The sequence below is a fragment of the Macaca mulatta genome, chromosome 11 (genome assembly GCF_049350105.2).
Source record: "Macaca mulatta isolate MMU2019108-1 chromosome 11, T2T-MMU8v2.0, whole genome shotgun sequence".
In the NCBI taxonomy this organism is placed as follows: Eukaryota; Metazoa; Chordata; class Mammalia; order Primates; family Cercopithecidae; genus Macaca; species Macaca mulatta.
The window spans coordinates 120,011,001-120,035,892 of record NC_133416.1 but is presented as its reverse complement, the minus strand read 5'-3'; the positions used below and the strand labels follow the sequence as shown (position 1 = coordinate 120,035,892).

At 43.7% G+C, this 24,892-nt stretch overlaps 1 protein-coding gene and 1 long non-coding RNA gene across 28 annotated transcripts in view; one reads left to right on the top strand and one right to left on the bottom strand.

Annotated features, from left to right (window-relative positions):
• RPH3A (rabphilin 3A) overlaps positions 1-24,892 on the bottom strand; it is a 334,954-nt gene that overhangs the window by 118,991 nt on the left and 191,071 nt on the right. The window lies entirely within an intron of this gene.
• The window catches only part of LOC144333084 (uncharacterized), a 35,093-nt gene continuing 27,070 nt past the window's right edge, over positions 16,870-24,892 (top strand). The window contains exon 1 of the long non-coding RNA XR_013401437.1: positions 16,870-19,348. This is a non-coding gene — a long non-coding RNA (uncharacterized LOC144333084). The remainder of the gene's footprint in view (positions 19,349-24,892) is intronic.

The window sequence follows — 24,892 nt, the reverse complement described above, 5'->3', positions numbered from 1 at the left end:
AAAGCTTCCCATCCAGATGGCCCAGGGTTAACTACCACATTTGTCACTTACTTCTCCCCATGAGACACAGGAGTTAAAATGAAAACATTTAGAGCTTCATTTTAAAAACAATTTTTCAAGACAGTGTCTCTGAGTGGCTCACGCTTGTAATCCCAGCACTTTGGGAGGCTGAGGTGGGTGGATTACCTAAGGTCAGGAGTTCAAGATCAGCCTGGCCAATGTGATGAAACCCCACCTCTACTAAAAATACAAAAAAACAGCCGGGCATGGTAATCCCAGCTACTCGGGAGGTGGAGGCAGGAGAATCACGTGAACCTAGGAGGTGGAGGCTGCAGTGAGCCAAGGTTGCACCATTGCACTCCAGCCTGGGCAACAAGAGTGAAATTCCATCTCAAAAAAAAAAAAAAAAAAGATAATGTCTCACTTTGTCACCCAAGCTGTAGTGCAGTGGTGCAATCATAGCTCACTGAAACCTTGAACTCATGGGGTCAAGTGATCTTCCCACCCCAGCCTCTCCAGTAGCTAGGACTAAAGGTGCACATGAACATACCCTGCTAATTATTATTTTTTTATTTTTTGCAGAGACGGTTCTCACTATATTTCCCTGGATGGTCTTGAACTCCTGGCCTCAAATGATCCTCCTGCCTCAGCATCCCAAAGTACTGGGATTACAGGTGTGAACCACTGCATCTGGCCTAGAGCTTCATTTTATAGATGGTGATAATGATGATGATGATGGTGGTGGTGGTGGTGGGGGTGGTGTTAGTAATTGTCATCATGACGGTAATCATGGTGATGATTATAGTGATGGTGTTGATTGAAAATGATTATGCTGATGATGTTGATGGTGATGATTATGGTGGTGGTGGTGGTGACAATTATGGCAGCTATTGAAAACCTACTGTGTGCCAGCCCTTCTGCTAGGAACTTTACATGTATCATCTTCCGAAGTCCTCACCGTGACCCTTTCAGGGCACTAGTATTATTCCCATCTTGCAAATGAGAAAACTTAGAATCAAGAGATAAAATTCTTTGCCCAAGGCTTCACAGTAAGTTATAGACATTGCATTCAAACTCAGGGTTGTATGATTCCAAAGAACATGCTCCAGGATGTCTCTCTCACAGTCCATTTCAAATGCATTCTACAAGTTTGAGGGGAAAATTTCATTGAATATCTTCTGGGATGATCCTGTGTAATAAATTCAGTGTCCTCACTTTACAGATGGAGAAACTGGGGACCAGAGAGGAGAAGTGACTTGTCCATAGTCAAAGAGCTAGGAAGTAGCAGAGTTGAGTATAGAATGTAAGACTTTCAGATGCCAGGACCTGTGGTCTATTGCCTAGGGTAGTCCAAGGCACATATGAAACCCTCAATAGACAATTTCATTTGTTTTATTTGAGAGAGATTCTCGCTCTGTCACACAGGCTGGAGTGCAGTGGTGAGATCTCGGCTCACTGCAACCTCCACCTCCTGGGTTCAAGAGGTTCTCATGCCTCAACCACCCAAATAACTGGGACTACAAGCATGCACCCCACGCCTGGCTAATTTTTGTATTTTTAGTAGAGACAGGGTTTCGCCATGTTGGTTAGGCTGGTCTCGAACTCCTGACCTCAAGTGACCCACCCACGTCAACCTCCCAAAGTGCTGGGATTACAGGTATGAGCCACCACACCTGGCCGCCTCAATAAACATTTGAAGAGTGATTCAAGAAGCCCAAGGAGAAATGAAAGTCATCTAGGATCTGGTGGTGGAATCAGAACCCAAATAGTTCCCAGGCCTCTTGGCTTCCAATCCCAAAGAATTTCTCACAGCTTCTCTGGCCATTAGGCATGTATTCTGGGAGGGCCTCTCATGAATTCAGCTCTCCCTTAGGGAATGCCAATAGCTACCAGCTGCTGCATACCTAGACACCTGCATGCGTCAGGCATTGTACTAAGCACTTTACAGTGATTATCCCCACACTTCACAACGACCTGAAGTGGGTGCTGTTATTGCCCCATTTGCAGACAAGAAGACGAAGGTTCAGGCAGATGATGTGAGGCCCCCAAGCTCACACAACCAGGGAGCAGCAGAGGCAGCGATGCAAATCTCAGGTCTGTCTGACTCCAAAGTCTGTGTTTTCATGACCCTGCCAGTTTTTCCTAAACCAGCCCCCCTAGAGACCCTGTGGAAATGAAAAGAGGCCTCAACTGACCCTCTACTCTGGTTTCAACTAGAACAGTTAGTGGTGCTTTTAACTGCTTTGCATACTGGGCATCTGCCCAAGCCTTCATTGAAACAAGGACTTTGCAGCAAAATTAAAAAATAATAATATGGTTGAAACCGGAACTCTGCACCCTCTCTGGTGAGCATGCCATCTAGGAACTAGCCTTGCCTTGTCAGGGGACCTTGCCCCACCCTGCCCACCTCCCTGGTCACCACTGCCAAACCCCTCTTCTGTCCCCGGTGCTTCTGGAGAGCCCTTTGTTCAAAGAACCAGCTGCTGCTGTAAGCTCCACCAGCCTGTAGCACTGCAGCAGGGAGACACCTCGAAACCCAGACTCCTCAAGGCTGAGCCCAGCCAGGCTCTGATGCTCTCGAGGCTTCATTCAACGATAGAACATTGCGAAGATTCCTCAGGCCCCAATTCAGCGAGCTGCCTTGCTCTACCCTTGTTTTATGGAGCAGAGGCAGCCCGGTAAGACATTCCATCACCCCAAAGAGGATGGGAAATGATGATGGTAGTAATAGCTACAGCAACAAATGCTACCCACTACCTCCTGCACAATTCGTATATGTGCAGCAGCATCATCTCCTCCTCCCAAAAATCCTGTTTCAGGATGATAATGGTTTCATTTCTGTTTTATGAAACTGAGACTCCTAAAACAACTAGCCTGAGGCCATTGAGTTCATAAGTGGTGAGACTGGAATTTGAACCAAGACCCTGTGAATTTATGATCATTATGCTACCTGGCATTCCTAATTCCTAATCATCTCTCCTTTTGCAGGGGGCATGCACTTACTATTTAGCAGGTGCCATGCTTTATCTCCCCAGCACTCTTCATGACTGACAACAGTGAAAGGAGGTTGTATTGCGCTATTTACCCATTTTCAAGATGAGGAAATCAGACATGGAGAGCTCAAGTGACTTGCCCAAGATAACACAGCTAGGAAGAGGGGGAGAATGGGGTGTGAATCTGAACAGTTTATCTCAAGATCTTCTGAGCTTTTCTGTCTCCCAAGGAAATGAGCACTGAGATAGCCCAGAAAAAGAGAATGTTCCCATTTCACTTAGCAAGTGTAGTAGGCAAAATAATGGCCCCAAAAGATTTCCACATTTTCATCCCCAAAAGGCGTTAATAGATTACCTTAAGTGGCAAATGGGACTTTGCAGGAGTGATTAAGTTGAGGATCTTGAGGTGGGGAGATCATCCTGGGTTATATGGGTGAATCCAATGTAATCACAAGGGTCCCTACAGGAGGGAGGTCAGAGGGCCAGAGTCAGAGAGGAAAGGTGTTGATGGAAGTATAGGGGGAGAGAGAAAAAGAGAGAGGGGGAGAGAGAGAAAGAGAGGTAGGGAGAGGTATGAAGATGCTTTGTAACTGGTCTTGAAGATGGTGGGAGAAGCTACCAGGTAAGTAATGCGGGCAGGCTCTAGAAAATGGAAAAGGTGAGGAAAAGAGTTTCCTCGAGAGCCTCCAGAATGAACACAACCCCACGGCTGACACCTTGGTTTGAGGAATTCTGACCTCCAGGACTGTAAGATAATTAATCTGTGTTGTCACCAGCCACAAAGTTTGCGGTTACTTGTTACAGCAGCATAGGAAACCAATATAGCAAGTCTGCCAGGGGACCCTACATTAAGAAGCCCAGAGCAAATCAGCTTTAGGAGTCACGACTGAGCTCCCTCTGAGACAAAGAACCCAATGCTTCAATCATACTGCAACCTGTTCTGAACAATACCATGTGCGTGCCCTACAAGAGAAAGGACACATGCTCAAAGCTTTAGCCTGAACACTGGGCTTTGTCGCTGGATGACACTGCTAGGGCATCCATGCCTTCTTCACTCCCTCCTCCTTCTCCTTTAAGAGCCTCCAGGGAAATGCTACTGTCAGGGACACAAAAGGGAAGAAATGTCACAGGGCAGCTTTCCAGGAGCACAACTCATCACAGGGAATCAGTCAAAGATAGAACAAGTAAATGAAACAAAGAGATTGGTGTGCAAGAAAAAGAGAGAAAGAACATGAGACAGAAAGAGAGAGAAAGGATTGCTGGGTCCCTGAGATTGGCCTGTGTGCACTGACAAATCCCTTCCCACAAGGAAAACGGGAAATGCATGGAAACCCACTAACCTCCTTAGGAAAAGACACAGTAGGACTTGGCGAAGCAAGCTTTCGAGACAAGTCAACAAGTCTTATTTATTAATCAGTCAATTCCGCGTTATCAGGCAAGGCTCTGCCAGGGGAAGGGAACTTGGACTTGCCTTCTCCGATATTCGGAGTTTGATTTCAGCTCCCCTACTTCCCAGTTTGGGATCTTGGCATGTCACTGGCATGCTCCGAACCTCAGTCTCCTCAACTGTAAAATGGGACCACAATACCTTCCCCACCCATCTCCTGAAGCAGCCAGGATGTTGCACTGAGCTAATGAATAGGAGTGAGTTTCATATACTCTAAATGATGAATAGCAGCTACCATTTACTAAGTGTCTACTATGTGCTGCGTGCTTATCCAGACTCCTATCCTCAAGGAATGTAGTTAAAATGTCCAGCCGAAAATGACCATAAGTAAGGGGAAAAGGACAGCAACAGCAGAGATGGCATCATGAAATGGTTAAGAGGCCAGGTTCTAGAGCTAGGCTGCCAGTGTTCAAATCTGACTCTGCTACATGCAAACTGTGTGACCTTGAGAAAGTTACTAAACTTCTCTTTGCCTCAGTTTCTCTATCTGCAAAGCAAATGATAGCACTTCCTCATATGGTGGTTGTTAGGATCACATTAGCTAATATATGTTAAAGCACTTAGAGTAGAGCCCAGCACATAGGCAGCCCCATGTCTGTCATCTTTATTCATTATCATTGCCATTGTGATTATTACTTATTATGGAAGAGAGGTGTCTTCCAAAGAGCGATACATGCTGTGCTGAGATCCAAAAGGTGAAGTTAGGTGGTCTAAGGATGTTTATTTTTTCAATGTTTAGATGTTACATTTTTACTTTAAAGCACATTAGAAAATTATTATATTCCCACTTACAGCAGTGACATAATGTCATTTCCATCACCTCCATAGCATTATCTGCCCTGAAATCTGAAAATCAGTCGGTCCTGAAATCATTCTTCTGGGTATGCTAAATTTGCCTAACTACCCTCTGCCCCCCACCATGCAGCCATATCTTTCTTTTTTTTTTTTTTTTTTTTTTGAGATGGAGTTTTGCTCTTGTTGCCCAGGTTGGAGTTCAACGGCACAATCTCGGCTCACTGTAACCTCCGCTTCCGGGTTCAAGTGATTCTCCTGCCTCAGCCTCCCAAGTAGCTGGGATTACAGGCATACACCACCGTGCCTGGCTAATTTTGTACTTTTAGTAGAGATGGGGTTTCTCCATGTTGGTCAAGCTGGTCTCAAACTCCCAAACTCAGGTGATCCGCCCTCCTCGGCCTCCCAAAGTGCTGCTGGGATTATAGGCTTGAACCACCTCACCCAGCCACAGCTGTGTCTCTTAAGGCCAGCTTCCCATTAAGCCAGTAAGTACCAAAACACAATCTTAGGCCAAAAGAATAAAGTAAGCACGTAGGACCTTTCCTCTCCCAGGTCCTCTCCAGAATCGGAATCTGTTTCTAGCCTGTAACAAACACTTATTGAAGGCTGACTGCATTTTCCTCATCTGAACTCCTGCAACAAAACCTCACCTTCTCCCTGTGTCCACCCTACATATAACTGGCTCCCCCACCAGACTGGACATTCCAAGAACACAGCCCGATCTTGTGTATTTCTGAGTTATCAAGGGCCAGAACAAATCTGATGCTTGGTCAATATTGAATAAACGAATTATTCTTAGAACTGTTGATGCTTGCAACTTTTGTTTTCCTGGAATCTCATAAAACTTACTGGTATCTGACCACCCCAGATTGCATGTTTAGTTACCATAAATGAGATACGACCATAGTTCACGGGATTCTGCAAAGAGCCCCTTATCTTCAAAATGCTGCTGCCTTTGAACAATTTTAGGGGGACCTGGGCTAGATCATCACCTCAGAAGAGCAATACTGGAGTGGCTGCTGCAGGGAGAAGGCTGAATAAGATGGGAGAGGCTGGAAAACCTGCCTGGGGATGAGGTTGGACCTGAGCTGGCCTGAATTCGAACAAGTGAAAAGAACAGTAAGGAATAGCAGCTTGAGGAGAAAGTTCAGATGCCTTTATGCCCACTAAGGTATTAAGGTTGAAGGGGCCTGATATTTGCTGGAAGATTCTACATTTTCTACCCACCCCCACCCCAGCTTTATTGAATCTACATTTTCAAAAGGAGCTTTAAGCTCTGATGGGAAATGAATGAATTCATAAAGGAGTGACCCCAGGCAGTGTGATTGGAGATGGTGAAGTCAGAGAGAGATCTATTTCCAGGGAGGTCTTTCAAAGCACTCCTCCAAGAAGATCCTCTCGAGACCCTAGTTTGCTTTTCCCTGGAAATGAGTAAACCAGATTTCTCATCTCTGCGGGGGATATATAACTGTCAAACCTCCTAGAAATAAGCTAGTATTAAGGAGGGAGCAGAGGAAAAGCTGGCTTCCCACTTAGTGGCTAAGACACTCACCAAGCGCCTAGCAGAATAATTGAGAGGGCGCTGGCTTCGAGTCCCACCTTTTCCACTCGCCGGTTGTGTGAGCTTGGGCAAGTCACTTTACCTCTCCGTGCCTTAGCCTCATTGTCTGTAAAATGAGGATACTAATAACAATATGTACAACATTCGTTTCTTGGGATTATTCAATGAGATAAAATATACAAAGGGTTTGGCACATAGTAGGTGCCCAACACATTAGCTACTACTATTATTATTACCTTCACTTTATTCATTTTTTTATTGTTATTCTATGTCAGATCCTGGAGATACCAAAATGATTAAGACTCCACCCTTCCAAGCTACCGGCCAACGGAGATACAGAATAATGTGACAGGAGTGTGACAAGTGTGGCAAGAGTTTTAAAAGGGATGTGGGACACAGAGCATAGAGAATGTTTCTTTCTATTATGCAAGTGAGGTAGGAAGAGATTGGACAAGGTTAACTCCACAGGAGACCAGGGAAGTGGGGTAGGGGTTTGGGGGGATGCAACGTAACCAGTCTCTCAATGCCCTGAGCACCTCTTCTTCCCTACTCCAGCGCTGACTCCAACATCTGGGGAGTTTCTCTCCTCCAAGGAGATTTCTCAGCCTCACACTTACGTAATCCTGACGTGACACAACAGATACCCAGTAGGCCTGAAGAACAGAGAGACGAGCTCACCCCACGATTCCCACTTGGCCAAGCAGGGAAGGCAGTGACAAGTGCTGCAGAAATGGTGAGAGCCCATCTCTTAGGCAGCAGATTAGCAAGCAGATGAGCTGATGGGCAGGTGGCAAGGGAAACGGGCACAGCCTCTCTGGAGGGTGATCTAACACTGTGTGTCCAAAATCTTAAGACATTACACATACCTACCAGGTGACCCATGAGACTGTCCAGGAATTTAACCTAAGGAAATAATTCAATGTATGTGCAGAGATGATCATCACAGAATCTCTTACAATAATGACAAATTGGAAACAAGCAAAGTGTCTGACAACAGGGGGTCATTTAAATAAATAGTGGCATATCCCATACCAAGGGAAGTGAAGCAGCTCCACACCAGAATAGTCTTGTTATAACCATGAAAAGCTGTAATCTCTTTATTAAAAAGAAAATAAGGAGAAATAGAAAATATGACTCCATTCATAAGTACGGTCCCTGGGGAAGAGAGAAATACTAAAAGTCCCTTCCACACGCATTTCCTATTCTTCCTTCAAGATCCTGGTCAGTAACTCAACTATTCACTCAACAAGCATATGCTGAAGACTGATTTATGCCTGGTACTAAGAACACAGAAAGACGGAAAAGTAATACCATCCCTGTTCTTGCCAAGCTTAGAGACCAAAAGGTCACCTCCCCCAAGGAGACCTCCCTGATTACACCAGTCCAGATTGAAGCTCCTCTTTTCTGATTTCTGGTAGTCTCCCCAGAGTTTATGAAGGATGATAACAGCAAATTCCCAAGACTTCAGCTAAGTTCTTTACATTCAGGATATTGTTTAACACTCAGAGCAACCCTGGAAAATAGATCCTAAAATTAATCCCCATTTCTCAGATGAGAAGACTGAGCCTCATGCATTAGCAGGTAATCAAGCAGGGGCTTAGCTCACATTTGTCTCATGTCAGAGCCTATGCTCCTAAGCATTGTGTTGCATTGAATAAACACTGAAGGGCCTACAAGGGACAGGAACAGAGTATCTGTCCACTCTCCCCAGGACCCATCCCGAACTGCTCCCAATATGGTTGGATCCTCCTCTTCTCTGCCTCCATTGCACATAATTCAGCTTCCATAATAGCCTGTCTCCTTCCATCACGATCCCCAGTGCGGGGAAGTGGGAGAGACATCTGACCACCCTGAACTGCATATTTAGTTATTGGCAATGGAATATGTCAGTCACTAAAGGATTCTGCAAGAAGCTCCGTGTTTTCTAGATGCTTCCCTCTTTGAATATGAAGACCTGGAGTAGATCATCATCCCAGATCAACGCCAGAATTGCTGGCTATAGCTGTTCCTTGAGGACAGAAACCATGTCTGTCTTGTGTATCTAACATGATGGCCTGGCACAGAATAAATACCAAATAAATAGCTGATGAATGAACGAATGATTGAGTGGATAAATGAATGGATTAAAACGGCACCATTTTACAAGTCAATTATTTCCTGGGTGAGAGGTTCTTCCTCTGGGCCAATGCCAATAGCTCACTGATCCTCCACCAACATGACCACACCCAGGAAACTACAAAGAAACTGAACAGAGAGAAATTCAGGGCCCCCATTCACCCAAGGGCTCTCTCATAGTCCTGAGCCACACAGAAGAGGAGGCTTGGAGAAAAAAATGGGAAGCGATGGTTGCAGGGAGGAGATCAGCTGCAAGTCTCATGCCCGGAGTTGATGGTTCTAAAGTCGCAGCCACGTGGACCATTCCTGTTTAATCACACGACAAACCCAAGAACCACTCGCTAGCCCTTTCCAGCAGAGTAAATGAACAGAGAGAAAATCCCAAGGGACACAAGTCTGGCTGCACTTGGAAATGCCTGTTGGTTTTTCAAGGGAACCAGGTAAGTTACAGAGGATATGGTTTTTGTTTGCTTCCCTTTGAGATGGAGTCTTACTCTGTCACCCAGGCTGGAGTGTAGTGATCTTGGCTCACTACAACCTCCCCATCCTGGGCTCAAGCGATTCTCCTGCCTCAGCCTCCCCAGTAGCCGGGACTATAGGCATGCGCCACCAGGCCTCGCTAATTGTTTTTTTTGTTTGTTTGTTTGTTTCTGTTTTTTTTTTATAGTACTAGTAGAGACAGGGTTTCACCATGTTGGCCAGACTGGTCTCAAACTCTTGACCTCAGGTGATCCGCCTGCCTCAGCCTCCCAAAGTGCTGGGATTACAGCTTGAGCCACCATGCCTGGCTACCAGAGGATAATTTAATAAGTTTCAAGTCATTCTTAATGCAGTCTTGCAGGGTATCAAAACACAAAATTGTGTCTCCTTGTTGGCCATCCTGACACCCCCATAGAGAGCTGCAGGGAAAGGAAGCAGAGGTTCTGAGACACTCCACCTTCATCGGTAAAATGGAAGAAGAGTGTCTACTGCCTAGATGTTTGTAAGGATAAAACAGGATTAAAACACAGGAAAGGGCCCATGTGGAGCTCAGCAAATAGCACGTGTTCAACAAATGCCTGCTGAATCTGAAGGCAATAAAAATCATCATGAAAATGCCAGTGTTATCTGGAAGAAATACTCCTTTCTAATTTGCAAGATTACGTTTATCCCCTTATCCTTAACAGGGGAAAGAGATTTGAGAGAATGGACACAGGATAGGTAAGTTTTGAAGGGAGAAGAGAAAACCTAGGGGACACGAGATGTTTTCACAAAAATGAGGCCTACAGAGGGAAAGAACAGGCACTGGGGACTCCAAAAGCAGGGAGAGAGGGAGGGGTGAGGATTGAAAAATTACCCATGGGGTATATTTTTCACTATTTGGGTGATGGTTACACTAGAAGCCCAAACCTAACCATAATGCAATACATCCATGTAACAAACCTGCCCATGTACCCCTTCAATCAATAAATTTTTTTTAAAAAGATGAAGCTTGAAGCCAACATGAGCCCCCAAAAGAGAGGCATTATGAGAGTGCTGGTTACATAAAGGGGAGAAAAGGAAGAACAGACAAGGAATACAGAAAGAGATACTGAAGGAAAAGTTTGCCAATTTCACTGAAGATCTCAGCAGGGCCGTGTTCACTCTGAAGACTCTGGGGACGAATCTGTTCCAGGCCTCTCTCCCAGCTTCTGGCAGTGGCCGACAGTTCTTGGAGTTCCTTGGCTTGTGGCTGCTTCACTCCAATCTCTGCCACCACCACCCCATGGGCTTCCTCCCTCTGTCTCTTTTATGTCTGTGTCCATTTCTCTCTTTGTATGACGACGTCAATCATTTGGATTTAGGGCTCACCCTAATCCAGTACGACGTCATCTTAACCTGAGAGTTTATATCTGCAAGGACTCCATTTCTAAACAAGGTCACATTCTGAGGTTCTGGGTAGACATGGATTTTAGGGGGACATTATTCAACCTCCCGTACAGTGGAGGTGTGATGGGTATGGAGATGGTGGTCAGGGTGTGAGTCCACTTCCTCACTAACTAGCGAAGCCCCCTAGAATAAATCATAATCAGCCCTGCCTCACCTTCTCCATCTATACAATGGAATGGGGTGATGATCACATTATCAAACTAAGCCAACAGCTATAAAATCACCTTTTAATCTATATGATACTGTATGAATACGAGTTATTATATAGTGGCCATGAGAAAGTACCTCGCAGACCTGCAGCTACAGGAAGCTTAATTGGCTGAAGGCCCCAGCTGCTGCACTCTCAAATCCATCAGTGCGAATGAGGCCCTGCTTCCCATGGGCAGCTCCCAGTCAATAACAGAATACTGCAGGGATACTAAAACCGGCCTGTCTCTGGGAGACATAGGACTCCTCCGACAGAGACTTTGGCTGGAGACTCCTCGACGCCTTGCTGAAGTGCCTTTAGGCCGCATGAGAGTCTAGGACACTCGCTCCCAGCCTTCTTTCCCTCTCCCCTTCATTTGGGGGTCCAGTGGCTCCTTATGCCTTCTCTGGCTGCCTCCCTATTTTCTCCCGTCAGCCTTTCCCTTAATTAAATCCTAGCACATCTATTCCTGCCCTGGTGTCTGTTTCCTGGAGGACCCAGACTAGCACATTGTCCCAAAGACTTTCTGCTACCTTTTCCAGGTAAGCATGCATTCCCTGTTACTGATTGTCCTTCTGGTAAACCACTCCTTCCCCACAGTCAGTCCATTAGGGTGGAGGTTTGGGTGGAGCTGATGCCTCCCTATACTCCAAGAGTTAGCACATGTCCACACCTAATTAATCCATCTGTCTCATCCCCTGGCCACAATGATTAGTGCAAAGAAGGGCATGTGGCCCAATGCAAGCCAATGAGATTCCTATCTGAAACGTTTGCAGGCATTCTTAGGAAAGAGGCATATCATTTTCATTGGGGTTGCTAAGCTGCTACAATGTAAGCTTGGGGCTGCCAAGGGGCTTCTTTGTATCCTCCAGCCTGAAGCTGACGCCTATGCAAAAGAGAGAGAGCAATGTAAGAAACTGATTCCTGATGCCGTTATATGAGCACCTGAATCCAGCCATGCCTGAAGCCCCCATACTTTTCCATAATGTAAGACAATACGTTCCCCTGCCTTTCGTTAGTGTCGTTTTGCTTTGCTTTAGCCTATTTGAATTGTGTTCCAACTAAAAAATTTAAATTCATATATTTCCTGACATTATTCTTCAAAGTGATGGCCAGAGAATGAGATTATGGCTTCTGGAACTACAAAGTCAAGTAAACATTGAGGATGGGCAAAATGGATTCTTTTAATTCTATGTGTGAACTACTTTCAGGGTGTCAGAAGGATTAAAGAGAAAAAAGAAACAACCAAAGAAGCATCAGTGGGAGCCAGTTTGGCTTTAGGCTGCTTTTTAAAGAAAGCCTCTCCATAATTAGGATTTCCAAATATAATCTCTCTCTCATTTGACAGAACCCAATACCTAGACAGCTACTTCTAAAAATAAGGGAAACTAAAATCTGTTTTTTGATGAATCACTAACACATTTCATCTCTGGCTCTTCTTGTGTTTGGGGAAGGAACTCAAAAGAAGGTGTTTCCCTTCTTTTTAAAAAAAAATTAAGATTGGTGGGAATTTCTGTCAATAAATTTGTTATGCTCTTCTCCCCAAATGTGAATTCTTTCTGTAAATGCTGGTGCCTCCCATATGGAAGAGAAGCTGATGTCAGGCCTATGAATTCACCACTGTTGAGGTTTATCCTACATGACAAAAAGCATTTTGGAGATTCTTTCCTTGTCAATAAACAGGAGCTCCAACAAAGCCAAGGCCCAGCAATACCTTTTCTCCTAGCTCAGCCAAAAAAGCACCCATCCTGCTGCGGTATTGTGAGCAAGACTATAGAATTTAGCAGAATTGCAGCCTGTGCTCATTTCTGACTCAAGGCTCAATCTCTCTCCTTTGGAAGCAAAAATAAACAATATCCTATTCACGTTCAGCTGCTAGCATCATTAATTAACATAAGAAAACCAAACCTCACTAGGCAATTAATTCCCCTTTCTTGAGTAAATGCAGATGGCAAACAGAGGGTCTGTCTCATGTCAGGACCCTTCTGCCCCTACTTCAGAGGTATCTCCATCCCTGGCACAGCTTTGACGGCAAAAAGCAGAGGCACCTACATGTTCTTTAAATAGATCATTGCCTTGCTGCCTTGACAGTTAATGGCCAAAGGATGCTAACACACAGTGGCATCTGCATTCACAAAATCAAGGAAGTTTTCCATCAACCGACTTGCTCTTTTAATAAGAGAAAAAGCAATCAGGCACGGAGAAGCAGAAGCTACTAGGGGATTTGAACCTCTGAACTGCATTGAGCAGATGCACAGGGATGAGGAAGACCCAAATTAATAATAACATTAACATTGATGATCACAACAGCAGCAGCAGCAATGGCTAATATTTGCTGAGTGCCTCCTGCAAGCCTGACTCGAAATCACTGCTTTATACGCATGATCTCACTGAATTCTCACAATAACTCTAAGAAGTAGGTGCTAATATTATCTCTGCATAACTAGATGAGTGTGGTAGATTGGTTGCAAAAATGGCCTTAATTCTTCCTTTCTCTGTACCCATGCCCCTTGCAACGTGACTTCACATTGCAATGTAATTTTGTAGCTCTGCCCATCAAGAGATGGAGTTAACTTCTCCAACCTTTGAATTGAGTTTGACCTGTGCTTCCTTTGGCCAATAGAATGCTATGAGCCTGGACTTTAAGAGGTCTTGCACTTTCTCTCTCTCTCTCTCTCTCTCTCTCTCTCTCTCTCTCTCTCTCTCTCTCACTCACTCATCCCTTCCTCTACCATGACAATAAATCCAAACTAGCCTGCTGGAAGATGAGAAGCCACATAAGATAGAACCAAGGCTTCCTAACCAGGGCCATCTTAGACCAGCCAGTTCCCAGAGACTCACCAACTAATTGCAGACCCATCATCAAGCTGAGCAAGATTAGCCAAGTTCCTCCCAGATCAGCATGACTGCCCAGCCAACCCATAGACTAGCGAGCAATAAGAGTGTGTTTATTGTTACATGCTACGGGGGTTTTGTAGTTGTTTCTTACGCAGCACTCTCGTAGTAATAGATAACTGATACAATGAGGAAACTAAGTCATAGAGAGATTAAAGTGACTTCTTAGTAGACTTCTTCACTCATAGTAGGTATTCAATAAATATTAGTTAAATGAGTAAATGAATGATTAAATGATTTGGAAACCAAGTCCAGGTCTGTCTGACACCACGGTCTGGGCATTTGACCATAAGCTATACCAGAATGTACATTTCTATCCTATGCCAGTTTCTTCCCTTTTAAAAACCACCCAGCACAGTACCTGACTCAATAAATCCTCTTTCCTTTCATTTCTCTCTCACCCCTGATTTCTCCTCAGTCAATTTAACATAATCCCTGCTTTAGTATAAAGCCCCCAGAGAAAGGGGAAAATGTAAGTAGAGATAAAAGACATGTTTGACACAATTATAATCTACCCCCAGAAAAGGACCATGTTTTATTGCAACCTTTCTCCGTATTTTATGTGTTAGATATAGCTGGATTTCCCCCTACCACCACTGCCCCATTTTTTATCCTTATCTTTTATCTGGTGAGTTCAGACCATTTGTATCTATGATTACTGCTATATTTGAAGTTCATTCTGTCATCTGATTTTGTATTTTCTGTTTACTCTGCTTTGTCCGTGGTTCCCTTCCCTGCCTTTCCTGTCTTCTATTTCTCCCACTGCTAGTTTAGAAGTTATATTCTTTGCGTATTCTTTCAGTAGTTACCTTCCATTTTTTAATATGCTTATGTGACTCAATCTAAAATGAATCCATTTCTGCACCCTCATCCAAGACAATATAAAAGTCGTAGAGCAGTTGAATTCTAATCTCTCTCTACTGACATACACATCTAGCACTGCTTTCTCTATCCCTCAAAGTAGTCGCCCCTGGATTCCCAGGATCTAACACAGTGCCTGGCACATGGTACATGCACAGCAAATTGTTGGTTGATGAATGGATCTTTAGCATCTGCTTATTATTACACTTAAACATATGTTATGTTCCCTTTTTTTTGGTATTCATGTTTGTTTTATTCAATAGCCTTTGTTTTTTTCCAAACTTTTTTTCATTTTTTGTTTTTGTTTATAGTTCTGGGGTACATGTGCAGGATGTGCAGCTTTGTTACACAGGTAAACATGTGCCATAATGGTTTACTGCACCAATCAACCCATCACCTAGGTATTAAGCCCAGCGTGCATTAGCCATCCTTCCAAAAACTCTCCCTCCCCTTAACCCCACCCCTCACCAGGCCCCACTGTGTGTTGTTCCCATATGCTATGTTCTTATAGATAATTTTATATTCTTCGAAGGATTTTCTTTTTTTTTTAATTTTTATTTTAAGTTCTGGGGTACATGTGCAGGTTGGGCAGGTTTGTTACATATGTAAACATGTGCCACGGTGGTTTGCTGCACAGATCATCCCACCACTTAGGTATTAAGCCCAGCATGCACTGGCTATTTTTCCTACTGCTCTCTTCCCTGTACCTCACCCCGTGACCTGCCCCAGGGTGTGTTGTTCCCCTCCCTGTGTCCATGTGTTGTCATTGTTCAGCTCCCACTTATAAGTGAGAACACGTGGTGTTTGGTTTTCTGTTCCTGCGTTAGTTTGCTGAGGATAACGACTTCCAGCTTCATCCATGTACCTGCAAAGGATACAAACTCGTTCCTTTTTAAGGCTGCCTACAAAGGATTTTCATTCTCACCAACCCAAATCTTTCAAAGTAACAAGTGGAGCTATTATAATGAGGATGTGAGGCTAAGAAACTTGGTGTCTTGAGAGAGTCACAAACCAGGGAGAGGAAGCTCCAGAGAACCCAGTTCTCCAGACTCTCAACCCAGTGCTCTCATCCATATCCAGGACAGTGGCAGCTGGATAAGGTTTAATGTTCTCTTTCCATAAATATTTTAGTTACATTTAATCAGCATAATACATTATGTGTCAGTGACAATCTGGGAACTTCTCTTTGATGCCTGAGAGAATTCCCCATTCGTTCCAACTATTTGTTCTTATTTTAAAAATTTTAATCTAAAATATCTACCTATCTCTATATATATGCATATACAGATATACCTCTCTATATATCTGTGTGTATATTTATTATTATTGGACAGCATGGCTTGTTCCTTTGTCAGGACATGCTATGTCCATCTTCTTGTTTCTTGGCGTCCTTTACTTCCTACTACCTTTTTCTTTCTCTTTTTTTTTCTTTTGCCCAGGCTGGAGTGTAGTGGCATAATCTCGGCTCACTGCAACCTCCGCCTCCCGGGCTCAAGTGATTGTCCTGCCTCAGCCTCCTGAGTAGTAGCTGGGATTACAGGCATGAGCCTCTATGCCCAGCTAGTTTTTATATTTTTAGTAGAGACAGGGTGCCACCATGTTGGCCAGGCTGGTCTCAAACTCCTGACCTCAGGTGACCCGCCTGCCTCGGCCTCCCAAAGCGCTGGGATTACAGGTGTGAGCCACCATGTCTGGCCCCTACTGCCTGTCTTCACAAAGCATTCTTGTTATTTGATTTTTCCTTCCCAGCAGCAGCTTTAGTCCTGCTCCCACCCCGACCTCTCACTGTGGTCCATTGGTGAGGCAGGCAATGAAATCATTTTATCCGCCAACACCAGGAAATGCAAAAATGGAATGTTGAATATAAACATCGACTTAAAAAAATACACCCCTGGCCGGGTGTGGTGGCTCAAGCCTGTAATCCCAGCACTTTGGGAGGCCGAGACGGGCGGATCATGAGGTCAGGAGATCGAGACCATCCTGGCTAACATGGTGAAACCCCGTCTCTACTAAAAAATACAAAAAAAAAAAAAACTAGCCAGGCGAGGTGGCGGGCGCCTGTAGTCCCAGCTACTCGGGAGGCTGAGGCAGGAGAATGGCGTGAACCTGGGAGGCGGAGCTTGCAGTGAGCTGAGATCCGGCCACTGCACTCCAGCCTGGGCGACAGAGTGAGACTCCGTCTCAAAAAAAACAAAAAACAAAACAACAAAAAAACAAAAAAACAGCCCTACCCTCTGCAAAGAGCTTTAATCATTCTCTCCAGGGGATTAAAACATTTCAAAGTAGCAAATGAAAACTAATTTAATCTCTCCATTTAAATATGTTTCATCAGCCTATACTTATTTTTTAAAAAAGATGGCATTGCTGAAAGTGAGAAAAAAAATAAATAAATTCAATTTGTATTAGCAATCAAAACTTCACAATTTCAAAGCTGGGGTCAGGCCCCATAATGGAAAAGGAGGGGGGATCTTTCCTGCACCAAGGAACCATGTCCACTGTCATTAAGTTTTATTTCTCTTTTACTTTGGCAAAACCCCATCCTTCAACAAAAGGGATGGGGTTATCCATTTTCTCCTCCCATTTACATTTCTGTGCAAGCCCAGTTCACAACACAAAATCATGGAACCAACCCAAATGCCCATCAATCAACAAGTGGATGAAGAAATTGTGATATATATATACACACACACACACACACTATATACGTAGTGTATATATATAGACCATGTATATATAATATATATGATGGAATACTACGCAGCCATAAAAAACGAATGAATTAACAGCATTTGCAGTGACCTGGATAAGACTGGAGACTACTATTGTAAGTGAAGGAACTCAGCAATGGAAAACCAAACATTATATGTTCTCACTGGTATGTGGGAGCTAAGCTATGAGGACACAAAGGTGTAAGAATGATACAGTGGACTCTGGAGACTTGAGGGGAAGAGTGGGAGGGAGTGAGGGATAAAAGACTACAAATATGGTGCAGTGTATACTGCTCGGATGATGGGTGAACCAAAATCTCACAAATCACCACTAAAGAACTTATTCATGTAACCCAATACCACCTGTACCCCAATAGCTTATGAAAAATATATAGATTAATTCATTAAAAAATAAATTTCTGTGCAAGCCTAAGAGAATGATGCCCCAAATGACAATTTACTAATAATAAATAATAATCACTAATAATTATTGAGCACTTACCATGCACCAACCACTTCTCTAAGTACTTGACATGTGATATAACACATTCAATGTCCACACAACTCTTGTGTGGTGGGCACCATTGTTATTCCCATTTTCCAGAAGAGAAAACAGGCAAAGAGAGAGATGACATACCTAGGGGGTGGAAGAGGCAGGACTTTAGTGCAGGGACTCTGTCTCTGGTGGCCATGGTCCTAACTGCTCCATGGTACAGTCCTCAAGTCCACTCCATTACTGTCCCCTGAGGTAATCATTGCCCCGGCTATCTTCTGTTTATCTTTCAGACCCCTCTCTGCCCTTGTCCACTGGGCCCAGGGAGGTTGGTCCATGTGCACTGCATCTTCAGGCTCCTTGTCCACTGGGTTAAGCCAATGGCAAGCCCTGGCAGGAGATGAGGGGGTAAGAGGAAGGAGTGGTTGGGGCATTCATTCCCTTGCTTTCTTCCTGAGTTGTCACTACGGGCTGACCAAGTCTCTTGGCCAAATGCCACAGCTCCTCTCAGGTCGCTCCTCCATACAACTTTCTCTTTCAAGGTCCAGGCGACTCCTCCTGCACTTCACAACAACATAGCAATGGCCCCCTGCTGGTGCAAGTCCCAGGCTGCTGCACCACCTACTGCAGATCCCCTACGCCTTCTGAAGCCTCTGTAAACAGGCCCTTTCATACTCTGCAGACTTCTGGGGTTGAGTGTCCCTCTGCTCCTGCCAAGCCCCTGGCTAACATGCCTGTCCAGGATAATTCATCAGAACTTCTTGACTATCAGTTCCCAGGCAGCCAAGAGCCTCAGTCACCAAAGGAAAACGGACTATTTGGTACCCTTAGGAAACAGGCATCCGTTCATGCCTCTCCTGATACAAAATGAGAACATAGCTAAGTCATTCTTCCTCTAATTATCTATTGAGTGCCTTCCAGGTATTAGACGCTGCACTGGGGATACATTTGTGGATGTAGTTCTCCCTCACAGAGGGAGAGAATCAGGGGGAGATTCGGGTCATGAACAGAAGAACAAAAAACCGGGACAGTGTGATGACTGTGGTAAGCGTGACAAAGGAAGAGAATGGCACACCACAAGAGCTTCTGATATTTAGACCTGAAGGATGAGTAAAGGAGATGGCTAAGCAGTGTGTGTGTGTGTGTGTGTGTGTGTGTGTGTGTGTGTGTGTGTCTGTGTACGGTAGTTAGGGGCATAGAGTATTCCACACAGAAGAAATAATGCATATAAAGGCCCCAGGGTAAGCAAGACTTAAAGAAAGGTGATTGGGACAAAAGTCATGTAGAGTACAACCTTAGCTATTGTTTCTACCACCCCCAGGCACCAGCAGGCACCAGCACCAGCAGCCAGGCTTTCCACAGCCCCCGAGGAGGCACTTAGAAAGGTAAGGAGGGGGGCATTACCACTATTGCAGCGACTAGGAGGTTGCTCCTGGCATTTCGTGTCTGGGGCCAAGGATTCTAAATGCCCTGTAATGCACAGGATAACCCCTCGCCTTGGAGACCAGTACTGCCCTAAATGTAAATAGTGCCCCCTTTGTAAAATAATGTCATCAGCAACTCATCCCTGAGGCCCTCTAAGGAGAGGCCCTCTGTGCCAGCTCTGATTCCAGCAGGAAGTGAGGAGGGATTGGGTGACTCTCAGGGAGAGGTACAGAAGTGGATGTGCATCAGAACATTTTTCTCACAGAATAAAACCAGGAGCATAAGGGAAAGAGGGAAGGGCAAGTAAGAGAGGGCTTAAGGAATTTTCTTTTTCATTTTGGAATGAGAAGTAAACATAAGAGAAGAACATTCTAGAAAGTAGCTATCATCATTGTAGGGCAATGTTTTCAAACTCTTTAGACCAAGACTCACAGTAAAAATTGTATGTTTATGTAATAACTCAGTTTATACACACACATACACAAATGTGTGACTTACGTGACTGAAGCCAAAGTTTCACAAAACTACACTTGCCCTCAAGTAAGTGATGTTCTTTGTATTTTTTTTACAAAGTGATGTCTTTGTAAGTGATGTTCTTTGATATTTTCTATTCTATGCTGACTTCGACCCACTAGATAGGTAGGATTTTACAACTTACTAAATAGATTTCATGTCTATTTAGAAACAAACTAGGTGAGCATATTTTAAAGATTAGAAATGTGATAACACATTGTGTTGGTAAGCATATGAAGAAGTGAGCCATCTTGGATACTCTTAGTGAGAGTGAAAAATAGTGGAATTCCATCAATAGGCTATTTGGCAGTACTTATATCAATATTTTAAATGCATATCTCTTTGACACAGCAATTCTATTTCCAGGAATTTCTTACATATTTATTCAAACATGGATGTAAAAGTATATTTATTGCAGCATTCTTTGTAGTGACATAAGATGGGAAGCAATATAAATGTCCATCTAAAGGGGACTGGATAAATGAATTATGGAACATCTTTATTATAGAATACTAAGCAACCATGAAAATAAATGAGGCAAGTTTAAACAAACTGAATTGGAATAAGATCCAAAGTGTTTCATATAGCTGAAAAAGCAAAAGCAATATACTGATAATTCTTGAGGCCAAATGGTAAGTACAGAGGGATTTATCACACTATCCTCTCCTGTACATGTTTGAATTTTTCCATAATTAAAAAATTTAAAAGACAAGTGTCCAAACTATATGCTCAGTATGCTACCATTTGTATTTAAGCAGATTCGCTTAAATAGGTAACAGGACACATATGAGACTGGAAGTAGACAGGGTCTCTAGCAAGAAAATTAGGGAACAGATGTGGGGGAAAGGTTTAACCTTGTATTCTTTCTCCTCCTTTAATTTGCAACCACTTGTACCTTTCCTCTCTGTGTGTATATGCATAATTTAAAATAACATAGACACAAAACTGGCTTGCCAATCTCAACAAGGAGAAACACAATTTTATTTGAAATCAAAATAATCAAAATAATACCTGAAAGCAACAAACAAACAAATTCACTGAAAATAATATACTTCTAACTCTGACCCCTGCCCCCAGCCCCACCACCACACTACTGTTGGGGGCATCCCAAGCATTCAAGTAAAACATGCAATTGTGTTCAATTATATTTTCTGTCAAGCTGTTGTTTCTTTGAATGAAGATGGAACAAAGACTGGGCCACATGAGACCCCAATTATAGCTGGGTAATTACTGGAAATGATTTAAAGTTTAACTTATTTAAGTCCTCTACTTTAAGAATGACAGAATTGCCAGGCATGAGCCTAGCAATTGCAACACTTTGGGAGGCCAAGGCAGGTGGATCACTTGAGCCTAGGAGTTCGAGTCTAACCTAGGCAACATGGTGAAACCTCATTTCTACCAAAAACAAAAATCAGCCAGGCGTCATGGTTTACGCCTGTAGTCCCAGCTACTCAGGAGGCTGAGGTGGGAAGATCACTTGAGCCGGGGAGGCAGAAGTTGTAGTGAGCCAAGATTGAGCCAGGGAGGCAGAAGCTGTAGTGAGCCAAGATCTTGCCACTGCACTCCAGCCTGAGTGACAGAGCCAAAACTTGTCTCAAAAAACAAAACAAAACAAAACAAAAACAGAAAAAGAGAAAGAAACAAAAAGAAATTCTAAAATAAATAAATAAATAAATAAATAAAAGAATGACAGAATTATGAGCCAACCACTCCATTTCTCAGCGTCTGCCTGAGGGGAGGCTGGAACAAAGATGTTCATTACAATCTGGTCTGTAATAGGGAAAAACTGAAAATAGCATAAACATTCAATAATAACAAAATGACTAAGTCATGACACATCTGTATTATGGGATGCCATGAAGCTATTTAACAATATCAGAAATATATATATATTAATGTGGAAAGAACTCTAAGACACAATGTTGGGTGAAAAGGCAAGTTGTGGTACAATATTATAGTATCTGTTCAGTTATTGAAGACACACAGTCACAAAACAATACTGTATGTTAATATACAAATGCATACAAATCATCTGGAAATATATACATCTATCATATGACAGGATACTTCAGGGACACCAGGGAGTTGTGGTCAAAGAGGACGTGAGCCTTATTTGTAAATTTCATTTTTTATAAGAATGTACTTCTGTATTACTTGTGTGATCACACATTATTTCAGAATGTACCCTTCATTAAAGGGTTCAGAAAGAATAGCCTGACCCCAGTCCAAAATCTAAAGTCTAGAATCTGCCTCCCAATCTAAGAATTCTTTCCACTACCAATTAGTTCCTCATCTTAATTTTGAAATCAACAAAAATTACATTTCCTACTCAAGAGAGAATAAGGCAGGACTTTCAGTCCCACCAGACACCAGTGAGGAGATAAATGTTTTTATGCGCTAAACGTAACATGGTTAGATCTCTACAAGGTTAGCTAAGACAATTAATTTCAAAGCCTTCCAACTGACATCAATACACAAACTAGCTTCCACGTCAGCTTTAGAAAACGAATCTCATGACAGTGAAGAATTCAGTAGCGGGTTTGGTCTTGTTACTTTAAAAAAGACAATGTACTTCAAAGTGAGATGAAACTATTTTCTAGAGCAACTTCATAATCATACCACAAGAATAACGTTTGCCTCTAAAACCAGCACCCAGTGGGGATAAACTGGAAGGAAGGAAGAAGCCTCAAAGAGGCGTCAAGTTAAAATCTGCAAGAGACACCCGTGAGAGGAAAAGGAAAAGATTGAAAGTCTCAGAAAGTTTATTATAGGTTACCATAACAGCTAACATTTATTTATTCAGTCAAAAAATATTGAATACTGACTATGCCAGGCACTGTGCTAGGTACTAGGAATACAGTCATGAAGAAGGCACAGAAATCCTGTGATCATCGGGCTAACACGAACATGAAGCTGGCATTAAACATAAGAGTAACAGGAAACAATAACCTGGGAAGGTGAATAGGATGTACCAAGGTAGGAGGATTTTTTGTTTTTTATATAAGTTATTTTATTTTTTTGAGACAGGGTCTTGCTTTGTTGCCCAGGCTGGAGTGCAGTGGAGCAATCCTGGCTCACTGCAGCCTCAAATCCCTGGGCTCAAATGATCCTCCCTCCTTAGCCTCTTGAGCAGCTAGAATTACAGATGTGCGCCACCATGCCCAGCTAACTTTTATATTTTTGTAGAGATAGGGCCTTGCTAAGTTTCCCAGGCTGGACTCCAACTCCTGGCTTCAAGCAGTCCTCCCACATCAGCCTCCCAGACTGCTGAGATTATAGGCATTAGCCACTGTACCCAGCCCTCATTTATATAGTGAGTGGTCAGGGAAAGTCTCAATGAGAAGATGATGCTTGAGCAAACACCTGAAGGAGGCCAAAGAGCAAGGCCAAAGAGCAAGGCCAAACAGCTCTACAGGAAGTGTGTTTAAGGCAGAGGGAATGTAAGTGCAAAGGCCCTGAGGCAGAGACATGCCTGGCACAGGTTTGAGGAGCAGCAACAGGCCAACATGGCTGGAGCAGAGAGAACAAGGGGAGAATCCCAGAAGAAGAGAGAGGAAGCCAAGAGCCAGGTGGTGGAGAGTGCAATAGGCCACTGTAATGACCTTGGCTCTTACTCCGAGATGGAAGCCATTGAAGAGTTTAGAGGGCAGGAGTGACATGAACTCACACACCACTGAATATTCTGATGGGGAGCAAGGGGAGAGGTGGGAAAACCAGTGAGGTCACCGCAATAATCCAGGGGAAAGATGGTTTATCATGTGGTTACTGTGAGTCAGGGACTTTGCATACCATATCTTTTATTTTATTTTTTAAATTGGCACATAATTCACATACCATAACATTCATCATTTTAGAGTGTACAATTCAGTTGTTTTCAGTATATTTACAAGATTGTACAACCGTTACCACTATCTAATTTGAGAGCATTGTATCATCCCCAAAAGACACCCCATATCCATTAGCAGTCATTCCCTATTCTCTCTCCTCCCAGCCCCTGGCAACCACTAATCTACTTTCTGTCTCTATGGATTTGCCTCTTCTGGACATTTTATACAAATGAAATCATATAACATGTGGCCTTTTGCAGCAGGCTTCTTTCACTTAGCATGATTTTTTAAGGTTCATCATGATGTAGCACATGTCCATGCTTCAGTTCTTTTGATGGCTGAATAATACACCCCATCTTATTAAATTCCCACCAAAGTCCTGTGAGGATGCTACTATTACTGTTATACCCAGTTTTCAGATAAGGGAACTGTAGCACAGAGAGATCAAGTCACTTGCCCAAGGACAAACCAGAGAGCAGAAGGGCTGGGATTTGAACTTGGAAGTCGGACAGCAGTGCTAGCCCACTGGACTGTTTTGTTAACTGCCTTATTGAATGGTGGCATCACTAAAGCTCCTAGCCAGGCCCTCACTGGACTGGGGAAATGGAGGCCCTGATTTCTTACAGAGTCAGGCAGAGCTGTGACTGAGACCCAAATGCCACACCATGCTGTTCAGTGTAGGTTCTACACCAGCATCCCGTTGTTTCCCAAGTGTGCCCTTCTCATCCTGGGTGGTGCCAGATAAGATGGGGGAGAGTGGATCTGCCAGAGGGTGAGATCGAGGAGGAGGACAATAAGCGGTGGGAGAGGATGCCAATAGTGTTGTTGTCCCCACAGCTGACCTCAAACACATCAGCTCAGCTCAACAAATACTATGCCTCTACTGTGGACTAGATACGGTGGTCAGTAAGACACGGTCCTTGCCCTTTAAAAGTTCCCAGGACCACTGGGGAAACCACTATCCCGATATTATATCAAAGAGGAAGCTGTGGGGCCCCTGTCTTTGCCATCTTTGCATGAGTGAGGAGCCTGGCACGGCGCTGGGTACGCAGCATTCTGCCAACAGACATTTCTGAGGAGCATCTACATCCTTGGAACGTCATCCATCCTCCTCAGCTCTTTCTCATTAACCCTGTTTCACCTATAACCCTCCTTGAAACGCAC